We start from the raw sequence: 14,634 nt of genomic DNA on the forward strand, positions 1-14,634 counted from the left end.
TTGGTGAGAGAAATTACCAATAAGCAAAACAATTTAAAATGTATATCAGAGATGTATAATATGTATAAAGACAAAATATAAAGCAGGAGAGGAGATAGAAGAAAGTGAGTAGAGAAGGTGTTGAAATTTCAGATATGGCCAGGGAAGTATTTGCTGAGAAAGTGACATGAGAAAAATCTGAAGGATATAAAAGAATCCCGCTGTTATCTTGAAGGACAATTCCAGACACAGGGACCAGGCCAGTGTGAGGGCTCAGAACTTGGATGTAGCCTGAAACATTAGAAGAATGACAAGAAATTCGGTGGGGATAGAATGAAGTGACAGAGAGGGAGAGTCATAGAGGTAACATGAAACCACCATAAACTCTTTGAATTTTATTCTGGGTGAATTGGAAAACAATTGGAAAGTTTTAAGGAGAAAGCAAAATTATATGATTTATGTCTTTAAAGGATTGCTCTGGCTGTTGTTTTGAGACTAGGTTGAGGAATGGGGAATGATGAAAGCCCAACAGAGACCAGTTAGAAAGCTCTTTTAGTACTTCAGGGGTAGTAGTAGAGTCATGGTGGTGTCAGGCATTTTGCAATAGCAGTTTACCTTTCCAGTCTCCTCTTTCTCATCTGTTTGAAAGTATTCTTCCCTAGAGTTTTAGGACACAATTCAGATTCACCTGGAACCCTAGTCTTCTGAATGGCTTCTCTACTCACTGTGCTTTGCAGTGAAAATAATCACTGTTAGGAAAACCAGTATTGAGGTTCTTCAAAAAATTAAAAATAGAAATACCAAAGATCCCACTTCTGGGTAAAAATAGAAATGAAATGAAATCAGTATCTTGAAAATATACCTGCACCCGCAAGTTCATTGCAGCATTATTCACAATTAGCCAAGACATGGAAACAATTTAAATGTGCACCAAAGGATGGATAAAGAGGGGTATCTGCATGGCTCAGTCGATTGAGCATCTGACTCTTAGTTTTGGCTCAGTCGTGATCCCAGAGTTGTGGGATTGAGAGAGATTCTCTCTCTCTCTCTCTCTCTGCCTCTCTCCCCTGCTCATGCTCTCTCTTTCTCTTTAAGAGAAGAAGAAGAAGAAGAAGAAGAAGACGACAACGACAGGGACACCTGGATGGCTCAGTTGGATAAGTGGCTGACTTCAGCTCAGGTCATGATCTCACAGTTCATGAGTTCAAGTCCTGCTTCAGGCTTGGTTCTGACAGCCTGGAGCCTGCTTTGAATTCTGTGTCTCCCTCTCTCTCTGCCCCTCCCCAGCTTGCACTCTGTCTCTGTCTCTCTCAAAAATAAATAAACATTTAAAAAAAAGTTTTTTAAAGATGGATGGATGGATAAAGAAAATGCAGTGTATGTGTGTGTGTGTATATGTGTGTGTGATGGAAAATTAATCAGCCATTTAAAAAAAAGGAAATCCTGGGGCGCCTGGGTGGCTCAGTCGGTTGAGTGTCCGACTTCGACTCAGGTCATGATCTTTCAGTCCGTGAGTTCTAGCCCCGCATCAGGCTCTGTGCTGACAGCTCAGAGCCTGGAGCCTGCTTTGGATTCCGTATCTCCCTCTCTCTGCCCCTTCCCCGCTCATGCTCTGTCTCTCTCCGTCTGTCAAAAATGAATAAACGTAAAATGAAATAAAATAAAATAAAAGTAAAATAAAAATGTTTATTAAAAAAAATAATAAAAAAATAAAAAAATAAACAAAGGAAATCCTGCCATTTGTGACAACACGGATGGGAATTATTCTAGGCAGAATAACTCAGAGAAAGATAAATCGTGTATGATCTCACTTTCATGTGGAATCTTAAAAAGCAAAACTTGGGGTGCCTGGGCGGCTCAGTCGGTTGAGCGTCCGACTTCGGCTCAGGTCATGATCTCACAGTCTGTGGGTTCGAGCCCCGCATCAGGCTCTGTGCTGACAGCTCAGAGCCTGGAGCCTGTTTCAGATTCTGTGTCTCCCTCTTTCTCTGACCCTCCCCTGTTCATGCTCTCTCTCTGTCTCAAAAATAAATAAACGTTAAAAAAAAAAAATTTAAAAAAAAAAAAAAAAGCAAAACTTATTGAAACAGATTGGTGGTACCAGGGCTGGGGGTGGGAAAATGAGAATATGTTGGTCAAAGGGTACAAACTTCCAGATAGAAGTTCTGGGGACCTAATGTACAGTATAGTGACTATAGTTAACAATACTGTATTGTATACTTGAAAGTTGCTAGGACAGACACCTAGCTGACTCAGTTGGTGGGTCATGTGACTCTTGATCTCAGGGTTGTGAGTTCCAGTCCCATGTTGGGGGTAGAGATTACTTAGAGAGAAAGAAAGAAAGAAAGAAAGAAAGAAAGAAAGAAAGAGAAGAAAGAGAAAAAAGAAAGTTGCTAAGAGAATAAAATTTTATTTTACTTTAATTTGAGAGAGAGAGGAAGAAAGAACACAAGTTGGGCAGAAGGGCAGAGGGTGAGAGAGAGAGAGAATCTTAAGCAGGCTCCACGCTCAGCATGGAGCCCAACATAGGGCTCCATTGCACAACTGAGATCATGATCTGAGACGAAACCAAGAGTCAGAGGCTTAATCAACTGAGCCACCCAGGCACCCTGAGAATAAATCTTAAGTGTTCTTACCACCACACACAAAAATAGTAATTATATGATAATATATATGGATATATTAACCAACCTTATTGTGGTAATCATTTCACAAGGTAAATATGTTGTACACCTTAAACTTACACAGTGTTAAATATGAATTGTATCCCAATAAATCTGAAAAAAGTATTGTTTTGTTAATATATTTCTATTTTAAGATTGGAGAAGTTGGCCTAGTAATATTCTGTACTTTAAAAATTGTGTATAGTCATAAATATTTCGATCTGGATTTTTAAAAGATAAGGACACTTTTTAAAGTTTATTTATTTTTGGGCGCCTGGGTGGCTCAGTCGGTTGAGCGTCCGACTTCAGCTCAGGTCACGATCTCACGGTTCATGAGTTCAAGCCCCACGTCAGGCTCTGGGCTGATGGCTCAGAGCCTGGAGCCTGCTTCTGACTCTGTGTCTCCCTCTCTCTCTGCCCCTCCCCCATTCATGCTCTGTCTCTCTCTGTCTCAAAAATAAATAAACATTAAAAAAAAAATTAAAAAAAGAAAGAAAAAAAAAGTTTATTTATTTTTAAGGGAGAAAGATAGCTAGCAGGAGGGGGGCAGAGAGAGAGAGAGTGAGAATCCCAAGCAGGCTCTGTACCATCAGCATGGGTGCCCAAAATGGGACTCCAACCCATGAACCATGACATCATGACCTGAGCTGAAATCAAGAGTCAGATATCAAACCTCCTGAGCCACCCAGCCGCCCAAGAACTTCTTTCTAACATAACCATAATATCATTATCATGACCAGGGACATTCGTTCCTTAATACCATAAATATTCAGAATTTAAACTTCCCTTATTGTCTCATAAAGTTATTCTTTTTAAACAATCTCTGGAGGTGCCTGGGTGGCTCAATTGGTTAAGCATCCAACTTTGGCTCAGGTCATGATCTCACAATTTGTGAATTTGAGTCCCACATCAGGCTCTCTGCTGTCAGCATGGAGCCCACTTTAGATCCTTTGTCCCCCTCTCTCTCTGGCCCTCCCCCTCTCATGTTCATCCTCTCTCTCTCTCTCTCAAAAATAAACATTAAAAAAATTAAAACAAAACATCTTTGAGTCAGGATCTAAATAAATTGGGTTGATATGTCATTTATTTGTTTGCTTGTTTGTTGCGAGGGGGGTGGGGCAGAAAGAAAGGGAGAAAGAGAATCCCAAGCAGGCTCCATGCTCAGCGCAGAGCCTGATGTAGAGCTTGATCCCACAACCCTGGGATCATGACCTGAGCCAAAATCAAGAGTCGGATGCTCAACCAACGGAACCACCCAAGCACCCCTGGGCTGATAGGTCTTTTAATCTTTTATTCAGTAACTTCCTTGTTGTTCTCTTTCTCCCCTGGCATTAATTTGTTTAAAAAAAAAAAAAAGGCCATTTTTCTGTAGATTTCCCACAGACTAGACTTTCCAAATTGATCCCTATGGTGATATTCAAATGTCTTCATTCTCTGTATTTCTGTAATTGGTAGTTCAATCCAGAACCTTAGTCAAATCAATCAGCACCTGTCTTTCTTTTTTGTTTTTTTTAATTTTTTTTTTAACGTTTATTTATTTTTGAGACAGAGAGAGACAGAGCATAAACGGGGGAGGGTCAGAGAGAGGGAGACACAGAATCTGAAACAGGCGCCAGGCTCTGAGCTGTCAGCACAGAGCCCGACGCGGGGCTCAAACTCACGGACCGCAAAATCATGACCTGAGCCGAAGTCGGCCACTTAACCGACTGAGCCACCCAGGTGCCCCGAGCACCTTTTCTTTTTGTGGTATTTGTAATCGCTAATGATGATCTTTTGAGCTCGCAGGTCATCAATTCACCAGGGGTTTAAATGTTCTGGACCTAATTTCCAATGTGTGTGGTGGAGTGGGGGTGCCTCCCTCCCCCCACCAAGCAATTCTCCAACACCAGCTGGGTGTCTTACAATTCAATTCAATTCTGACACTATCTCCCCAGAGATAGCATCAGATTCCAAGGGTTAGGGGCTCAGTCTCATAAGACTGCCCTCTACTTCCAATGCCAATCACAATCCCAGGTTATTATGTGTGCTTCTGACCCACTGTCTACAGAATGGAGGTTCCCACAATGCCTTCCTGTATTCAATTAATTTCTAGACTGGCCTTCAGATGTCAGTCAAAGGTCCAAGTTGTTACCTATACTTCTGACATAGTGGGCATAAATCAGAAGTTCACATGAGCCCCTCCTTAGGTTCAACGAATCTGCTAGAGCAGCTCACAAAACTCAGGAAACCCATTTACTCACTATATTATCAGTTTATTACAAAGAATATTAAAGGATACAGGTCAACAACCAGATGAAGGGATACATAGGGTGAGGTCCCAAACAAAGGAGCTTCTGTCCTCATGGAGTTCAAGACCCAGCATGGTGGCATGTGGGAAGGGTTCTGATTCTCCAATCTGGAAAGTCTTGGAACACCATCCTTTTGGGGTTTTATGAAAGATTCATTACAAGGGCATGATTGATTAAATAACTGACTATTGGCAATTGATTTAGTTCCAGCCCTCCTTCCTCCCTAGAGTTGAGGGAGGTAGGAAAGTCCTAACCCTCTATTCACATGGTTGGTTCTCCTGGCAACCAGCCCTCATCTCTAAGTGGGGTCAAAAAGTCACCTCATTATAGGGGAGCCTGGATGGCTCAGTCAGTTAAGCATCAGACTTCAGCTCAGGTCATGATCTCACAGTTCATGAGTTTGAGCCCTGCATCAGGCTCCTTGCTGATAATGCAGGGCCTGTTTGGGATTCTCTCTCTTCCTCTCCTTCTGTCTCTAGTCTTCCCCAACTCTCTGTCTCTCTCTTAAAATAGATAAATAAACTTTTAAAAAAGTCATTTGTCCTGGGGCACTTGGTTGGCTCAGACAGTGAAGCATCTAAATTTCAGGTCAGTAGCTCTAAATTTCAGGTTAGTCGGGTCAGGACTAACAGAACAGAGCCTGCTTGGGATTCTTCCTCTGTCTCTGGCCCTCCCCAACTCATGCTCACTCTCTCTCTCTCTCAAAATAAATAAACTTTAAAAAAAAAAATCACTTGGGGTGCCTGGGTGGCTTAGTTGGTTAAGCGACCAACTTTGGCTCAGGTTTGTGGTTTTTGGCTTGTGGTTTGTGAGTTCGAGCCCTGAATTGGGCTCTGTGCTGACAGGTCAGAGTTGGAGTCTGCTTCAGATTCTGTCTCCCTCTCTCTCTGCCCATCTCCTGCTTGCACTCTGTCTCTCTCTCTCAAATACAAATAAACATTAAATTATTACAAAAATAAAAAAATTAATTAATTAATTTTAAAAATCACCTCATTACCAAACAAGTGACACCTTTAAAGGTCACATCACTTAGAAAATTCCAAGGATTTTAGGAGCTCTGTGACAGAAATGGGATGAAGACCATTATACATATTTCTTATTGTAAGTCACAATATTACAGGGTTGCAAAGTGATGATACTCTAATTTTATCATTTCTTTTTTTTTTTTTTTTTAGAAAGAGAGAGAGAGAGTGCATGAGTGGGGGAGAAGGACAAAGGGAGAGAGAGACAGAGAGAGACAGAGAGAGGATCCCAAGCAGGGGCCACTCTCAGCACACAAACCGACATGGGGCTTGATCCCACAACCCTGGGATCATGACCTGAGCCAAAATCAAGAGTCAGATGCTCCACTGACTGAGCCACCCAAGCACCCTTACCATTCTTCATTTATGAGTTGAAATACTTCTATACAGAGCAACTTTTCCTCATCAACTATTTGGTTACCCTGAGGTACAGTTTATTTAGCAAAGCCAGGACAAATGCTTGATTGTTTCAATTACCAGTTTTCAAAATAAGTTGGTTCCCTAGCACTTCTCAAGGTGGTTAATGATTTGTTTTTACTATTTTTATATATTCATGAATTTAAGCATATTTGATTTGCTTCAATCTATTGTACTTACTAGTATTGATAGCCAAATCATCTCAACTTTAGCCAGTGGGAGCCTCACTGACTTCTGACTCGGCTCGAGTAGTCTTTGATAGCTTCCTTTATTTCTGATATGACAAGAAGTTCCAGGTTTATTTTAAACATTTCCCACTCTATTTAAAAAAAATTTTTTTTAATGTTTACTTATTTTTGAGAGACACAGTAACAGAGTGAGAGCAGGGGAGGGGCAGAGAGAGAGGGAGACACAAAATCCAAAGCAGGCTCCAGGTGCTGGGCTATCAGCACAGAGCCCAACATGGGGCTTGAACCCACGAACTGTGAGATCATGACCTGAGCCAAAGCTGGACGCTTAACTGACTGAGCCACCCAGGTGCCCCAACATTTCCCACTCTGAATGTGATGTCAGCCATTTCTTTAAGAATTTCTGATTCCTTTATGCCTCTGTTATTCATTTATTTACCATTTTATTTTTATTTCTATTTTTTTATGTTTTTATTTTATTTTTGAGAGAGAGAGATAGAGTGTGATTGGGGAGGGGCATAGAGAAAGGGAGACACAGGATCTGAAGCAGGCTCCAGGCTCTAAGCTGTCGGCACAGAACCTAACGTGGGGCTCAAAACCAGGGACCTTGAGATCCTGACCTGAGCTGAAATCGGACGCTTAACCAGCTGAGCCACCCAGGTGCCCCTATTTATTTTTTATTTAAAAAAGTTTTTAATTGAGGTAAAATTGACATACAACATTATATTAGTTTATCTTAGGCCACAAAACAAGTCGTAATACATTTAAGAGGATATCAAGCAATGTTTTCAACCATAACAGGAAGAAACTAGAAATCAGTGGCACCTGTGTGCCTCAGTTGGTTAAGCGTCTGACTTCAGCTCAGTCAGGATCTCAAGGTTCATGAGTTTGAGCCCTGCATTGGGCTCTGTGCTGACAGCTCAGGGCCTGAAGCCTGCTTCGGATTCTGTACAGGTCTCATTCTCTCTCTGCCCTTCCCCTGCTTGTGCTCTGTCTCTCTCTCTCTGTAAAAACAATAAATAAAAATTTAAAAAAAAATGAAACTAGAAATCAAATACAAGAATAAAAACCAGAAAACTCACAAGTATGTGGAAATTAAGCAACATACTGCTGAACAAACAGTGAGTCAAAGAAAAAATCGGGATGGCTCAGTTGTTAAGCATCTCACTTTGACTCAGCTCATGATCTCATGGTTCATGAGTGAGTTCGAGTCCCATGGGTGAACCCCACTTCTCTCTCTCTCTCTCTCTCTCTCTCTCTCTCTGCCCCTCATTCAATTGTGCCTTCTCTTTCTCAAAAAAAAAAAAAAAAATCAGAGGAGGAAAAAAATACCATGAGACAAATGAAAATGGAAACATAACATACCAAAATTTATGGGATGCAGCAAAGCAATTTTAAGAGGGAAACTCAAAGAAATAAATGCTTATCTCAAGAAACAAGAAAAATATCAAATAAATAATGTAGCTTTATACCTCAATGAACCAGAAAAAAAGGACAAAGTCCAAAGTTAGTAAAAGGAAGGCAGTAACAAATATCAGAGCAGAAATAAACAAAATAGAGACTAAAAAGACAATAGAAAAGATCAATGAAACTAAGATTTGGTTCTTTGAAAAGACAAACAAAACTGACAAACTTTTCGCTAGATTCACCAAGATAAAAAGAGAGATCAAACAAAATCAGAAATGAAAGAAGAGACATTAAAACAGATAACAGAGAAAAACAAAGGATCATAAGAGACTACTATGAATAATTACATGCTAACAAATTTGATGACCTAGGAAATAAAATAAATTCCTAGAAACATACAAACTACTTCATGAATCGTAAAGAAATAGAAAATCTGAACAGACTGATTACTAATAAGGAGATTGAATCTGTAATAAAAAACGTTTTAGGGGCACTTGGCTGGCTCAGTTGCAGGAACATGTGACTCTTGATCTCAGGGTCATGAGTTTGAGCCTCACACTGGGTGTAGAAATTACCTAAATTAAAACTTAAAAACAAGAAACAAAGAAACCTTCCCACAAACAAAAGTTCAGGACCCAGCAGCTTCACTGGTGAATTCTACCAAACATTCAAAGAATTAATACCAATCCTTCCCAAATTCTTCCAAAAAATAGAAGAGGGAACCCCCCAAACTCATTTTACCAGGTCAGCATTACCCTAATACCAAAACCATTAGAGGATGCCATTAGAAAATTACAAGCCACGGGGCGCCTGGGTGGCTCAGTCGGTTGAGCGTCCGACTTCAGCCCAGGTCATGATCTCGCGGTCTGTGGGTTCGAGCCCCACGTCGGGCTCTGTGCTGACAGCTCGGAGCCCGGGGCCTGTTTCGGATTCCGTGTCTCCCTCTCTCTCTGACCCTCCCCTGTTCATGCTCTGTCTCTCTCTGTCTCAAAAATAAATAAACATTAAAAAATAAAAAAAAAAATTACAAGCCAGTATCCCTGATGAATATATTTTCAAAAACCCTCAACAAAATATTAGCAAACCAAACTCAAGAGTACCTTAAAAGTATTACACCCCATAATCAAATGGGATTTATTCCAGGGATTCAGGGATGGTTCAACATCTGCAAATCAATTGAAAATTAAAATCAGGGGTACCTAGGGGCACCTGGGTGGCTCAGTTGGTCAAGCAGCCAATTTTGGCTCAAGTCATGATCTCACGGTTTGTGAGTTTGAGCCCCGTGTCGGGTTCTGTGCTGACAGGTCAGAGCCTGGAGCCTGCTTCAGATTCTGTGTCTCCTTCTCTCTCTCTGCCCCTCCCCTGCTTGTGCTCTGTCTGTCTCCATCTCTCAAAAAATAAATAAACATTAAAAAAAATTTGTTAAAATCAGGGGCGCCTGGGTGGCTCAGTTGGTTAAGTGTCTGACTTCTGCTCAGGTCATGATTTCTCAGTTTGTGAGTTTGAGCCCCACACTGAGCTCTGAGCTATTAGTGCAGAGCTTGCTTCGGATCCTCTATCTCCTCTCTCTCTCTGCCCCCACCCCCCACTCACTCACTCATTCTCTCTCTCTAATAAAAATAAACATTTTTTAAAAAATTAAAATCATATGATCAAGGGCACCTGGCTGGCTCAGTTGGTTAAGTGTTCTACTCTTGATTTTGGCTCAGGTCATGATCTCATAATTTGAGAAATTGAGCCCCACATCTAGCTCTGCACTGACAGTGTGGAGTCTGCTTGGGATTCTCTTTCCCTCTTTCTCTGCCTCTCCCCCACTCGTTCATTTTCTCTCTCTCTCTCTCTCTCTCTCTCTCCCAAAATAAATAAACTCAAAAAAAGTCAAGTGATCATCTCAATAGATGTAGGAAAAGCATTTGACAAAATTCAACATCTGTTTATGATAAAAACTCTCAACAAAGTGCATACAGAAGGAAATACCTCAACATAATAAAGGACATATATGACAAGCCCACAGGTAACATCATACTCCACAGTAAAAAGCTGAAAGCTTTTCTCTAAGATAGGGAATAAGGCAAAGATGTCCACTCTCGCCGCTTTTACTCAACATAGTATTGGAAGTCCTAGCCATAGCAACTTGGCAAGAAAAAGAAATAAAAGGCATCCAAATTGGAAAGGAAGAAGTAAAACTGTCACTAATTGCAGACGATGTATTATATATAGAAAACTCTAAAGATTCCACCAAAAAAACATTAGAACCAATAAAAGAATTCAGTAAAGTTTCAGGATATAAAATCGATATGTAAAAATCTGCTATATTTCTATACACTAATAATGAACTAACAGAGAAATTAAGAAAGCAGTTCCATTTACAATTCATCAAAAAGAATAAAATGCCTGGGAATAAATTTAACAAGGAGGTGAAAGACCTATACATTGAAAACTGTAAGACATCAATAAAAGAGATTGAAAAAGACAAATAAAGGGAAAGATATTCAGTGTTCATGATTGGAAGAATGAAGATTGTCAAAATGTTCATACTGCCCAAAACAATCCACAGATTTAATGCCATCCTTATCAAAAATCCAATGGCATTTTCCACAGATATAGAAGAAACAATTCTAAAATGTATACGGAGCCAGAAAATTGTCTTACAAAGCTATAGTAATCAGAACAGTATGGTAGGGGCATAAAGAGACACATGGATCAGTGAAACAGTACAGAGAGCCCAGAAAAAACTGCATGCATGTATAGTCAATTAATTTACTACATGAAGCCATGAATATACAATGGGGAAAAGGACGGTATCTTAAATAAATGGTAGGAAAACTGGACAGCCACATGGCAAAGAATGAAACTGAATGAAAAGAATGAAACTTCAGGGGACCCAGAAGGGCCTTTTTATGTAAGTTCCATACCCAATTCTTATTTGCTTGTTTAATTTAGTGCCTGAAGGAATAAAAAGATAGCCTGGAAAGGGAAATGAGAGTTACCAAAGTCATCCACACTTTTGGTTAAATCTAATAACACCAAGGACTTTCACTTATCATTATGTACTAGGAACTGATTGTTTTCCATGTATCATCTTACTTAATCTTCCCAATGAAGTAGGCACTGTTATCTCCATTTTTGAAAAAAGGAAATTGAGACTTCTGTTTTAAAAAGTTGTAAAGAACATACAGCTAGTGGTGCAACCTCAACTCAAAACCAGGTCTAATTCTAAAGCCTTTGCTATTACTCTCCATGCTGTAGTAGCTAAAGACAAGCCCCATCTCTAGGTCTCCTTAACTGGGGAGTGGAGATGGAGAGAGGAATATAAGATTAATATGAGTTTGGGGAGAAAAGCCAATTCAGATTGCTGATATCCTATTCCATGATTCCCACTTATGTTCAGGTATTTTACAGAAAGCCTTCCAAACAGCAAAGTTTTTCAAGTAGATTCTCATTTTCTAAAATTATTTTTCAATGTTTTAAAAACATTTTTTTATTTTTATTTTTTTAGTTTATTTATTTTGAGAGAGAGAGAGAGAGAGCAGGGAAGGGGCAGACAGAGAGGGAGTAAGAGAGAATCCCAAACGGGCTGTACACTCAGTGTAGAGCCCAATGCAGGCCTCGAACTCATGAACTACAAGATCATGACTTGAGCTGAAAGCAAGAGTTGGATGCTTAACCTACTGAGCTACCCAAGTGCCCCTTTATTTTATTTTTAAATGTTTATTTATTTTTGAGAGAGTGCAAGCAGGGGAGGGTCAGAGGGGGACAGAGGATCTGAAGTAGTCTCTATGCTGACAGTAGTGAGCCTGATGTGGGGCTCAAATTCAGGAACCACGAGATCATGACCTGAGCCAAAGTAGAACACTCAACTAACTGAGCCACCCAGGTGCTCCTATTTTATTATTTTAGTATAATTTAATTTAATTTAATTTAATTTAATTTAATTTAATTTAATTTAATTTTATCTTATAGAAAGAGCATGTGTGGGGGAGAGTGGTAGAGGAAAACAGAAATAGAATCCCAAGAGGGTTCCATGCTCAGCAGGAAGCCCAAAGAGGGGCTGGATCCCAGGACCCTGGGATCATGACTGAGCAGAAATCAAGTGTTGGACACTTAACCAGCTGAACCACCCAGATGCCCCTTAACTTTTTTTTAAGTTTATTTATTTTCTTTAGTAAGCTCTACACCCAATATGGGGCTCAAACTTAAAACCCCAAGTTTAAGAGTCACAAGATCTTCCGACTGAGCCAGTCAGATGCCCTCAAGTAAATTCTCATTGATCAAGGTAAATTTTTATGTCTCACAAAAGCTAAGATTCAGAAAAGAAAATACACATTACAGAAAAATTTATCAGCAACTACTGATAAAAAATAAGTATATGTTACTATCTCTAGGTAAAATAATTTCTGGTTAAGAAAATGTATTCAGGGGGTACTTGGCTGGCTCAGTTGGAGGAGCTTATGACTCTTGATCTCAGACTTGTGAGTTCAAGCCCCACATTGGGTGTAAAGATTACTTAAATAAAAAGCTAAAAAAAAAAACAAAAAAAAAAACAAAAACAAAGCATATTCAGACAGATTAAGTGCAGGGGCTTTTTGAAAATGTAATCTCACTTCAACTTTTAGAAAATGAATGGATTTTCACTTTTTCTAGCCTTCCACAATAAGAAAATAAAATGGTTTTGGGCACCTGGGTGGATCAGTAGGTTAAGTGTTAGACTTGATTTCAGCTCAGGTCATGATCTCACAGTTCTTGAGGTTGAGCCCCCATTTGGCTCTGAGCTGACAGCGCAGAGCCTGCTTGGGTTTCTCTCTCCCTGCCTCTCTCTGCCCCTCTCCAGCTCACTCTCTCAAATAAATAAATTAATAAATAACCTTAAAAAAAGAAAATAAAGTGGTTCAAAGTCTTGAGTAAGATATTTGACTATTTCATTATCTTAAATTCTGGTATAGCAACTTAAGAGGTCTAAAAAATTAGCCTCCCAGGAAAAGTTCATAAGATGATCATGGGATTCCTGCTCTTACCATATCCTAATGGAAATCTTTTCTTACAAACACTTATGGTGGTTTTTTTTGTTTTGTTTTTTGTTTTTCCAAAGGAGAAGGGAAAATTTAACTTGGAAATGCGAAAAGGCACAATTAGAAGACTTCTAGAATGTGTTGTTTATCTTGAATTATACCATTTTTTTGGTAAATTCAATCATATTAGATTTTACCTGAATGTGGAATAAATTTGTTATGTAAATTCATTTGTTTTAGACATTTTAGGAATAGCTACATTAATTAGTTTTATTAACATGTCAACTCCATTGTATTTTGCATGTCAAGGAACCCTTTGGGTTTTTTTATTCCAGACTTTATTTAAGGTTTGAGAAGACAACAGGTATCAGTCTGACAGTCATAGATTACAGGAAGGAGTAAATAAGAAAAATGCTAGAAAAATCAGGCAGCATCTCAATTCTCCAGAATAGTCTTCACAGAATGGCATCATTATAATGCTGGAAATGAATTCACAAATTTCACACACCTCTTAGCGCTGGTTCACAAGCTCCTCAGGTGTTTTCCAGGTACAGCCTAAAATTGGCCCCTGTATTTGTTGGGCAGTATGGGACTGAAGAGACACTGGCCGCTCCAGGTTGGTAGGTCGCAGATTTAATAAGCAAGGGAACTTACATATGAGGGTTGTCTTCGGAAGCTACAAGATGAGTAGGTCTCCAAATCCTTCCACAAAATCTCAGGTTCTATGTAGAGGCCTTAACTGGGTTCAATCATGTATACCGTCCAGATATTCTCAGCACCACATTATCTCAAGGTTATGTCCTTGGGGGCACTTTCTGGGAGTGGGGAAAACAAGTAGAACCCACATTCCAAGAATAGGGAAGTGGGTGAGGAGCTTCGAGGTCTGTGAGTTCGAGCCCTGCGTCAGGCTCTGGGCTGATGGCTCAGAGCCTGGAGCCTGCTTCCGATTCTGTGTCTCCCTCTCTCTCTGCCCCTCCCCCATTCATGCTCTGTCTCCTCTGTCTCAAAAATAAATAAACGTTAATAAATAAATAAATAAAGTAGACCTCACTCTTACCTCAAGTTTTTGAGTCAGATAACCTATAGGCCTATACTTTATGCATTTTTTTTTTTTTTGAGAGAGAGAGACAGGGTGCAAGTGAGTGAGGAGCAGAAAGAGAGAGAGGAGAGAACCCCACAAGGGGCAGAGATAGAGAGGGAGAGAGAGAAGTGGTCGCACCCAAAGCAAGACTCGAACTCAGAACTGTGAGATCATGACATGAGCCGAGGTTAGATGCTTAACGGACTGAGCCACCCAGGTACCCTATATGCCTATACTTTAAATGTAGACACTACAGAGAACCTATCACAAGATTCAGACAAGGGCCACAAAATTTTAGCTAGAAATTACAGGTTCATTTTTTTTTAATTTTGAAAAAGACACACTAGACAAAACAACCAGGCATATCAATTTTTGTTTACACACACACACACACACACACACACACACACACACACACACAGAAAATCACATGAAGAAGAAACAGTAAGATCTTTGCAAACAAGGCTGCTCTTGAACAAATTTCTGATGAAATACAAAACCTTGTTTAAGTGTCTAGGAAACGTTAATGTTCAAGATATTACGACCACTCTTCTATATCCCATTTGCAAAAGTAGCAAAG

At 39.8% G+C, this 14,634-nt stretch overlaps 1 protein-coding gene across 1 annotated transcript in view; it reads right to left on the reverse strand.

The window, feature by feature from the left end:
- The window catches only part of STARD9 (StAR related lipid transfer domain containing 9), a 141,182-nt gene extending 126,552 nt beyond the window's left edge, over positions 1-14,630 (reverse strand). The window contains exon 1 of the mRNA XM_042989046.1: positions 14,555-14,630. The gene's annotated coding sequence lies outside the window, so the exon portion shown is untranslated. The remainder of the gene's footprint in view (positions 1-14,554) is intronic.
- Between the last annotated feature and the right edge of the window lie 4 nt (positions 14,631-14,634).

The sequence above is a fragment of the Panthera tigris genome, chromosome B3, assembly GCF_018350195.1.
Source record: "Panthera tigris isolate Pti1 chromosome B3, P.tigris_Pti1_mat1.1, whole genome shotgun sequence".
Taxonomy (NCBI): domain Eukaryota; kingdom Metazoa; phylum Chordata; class Mammalia; order Carnivora; family Felidae; genus Panthera; species Panthera tigris.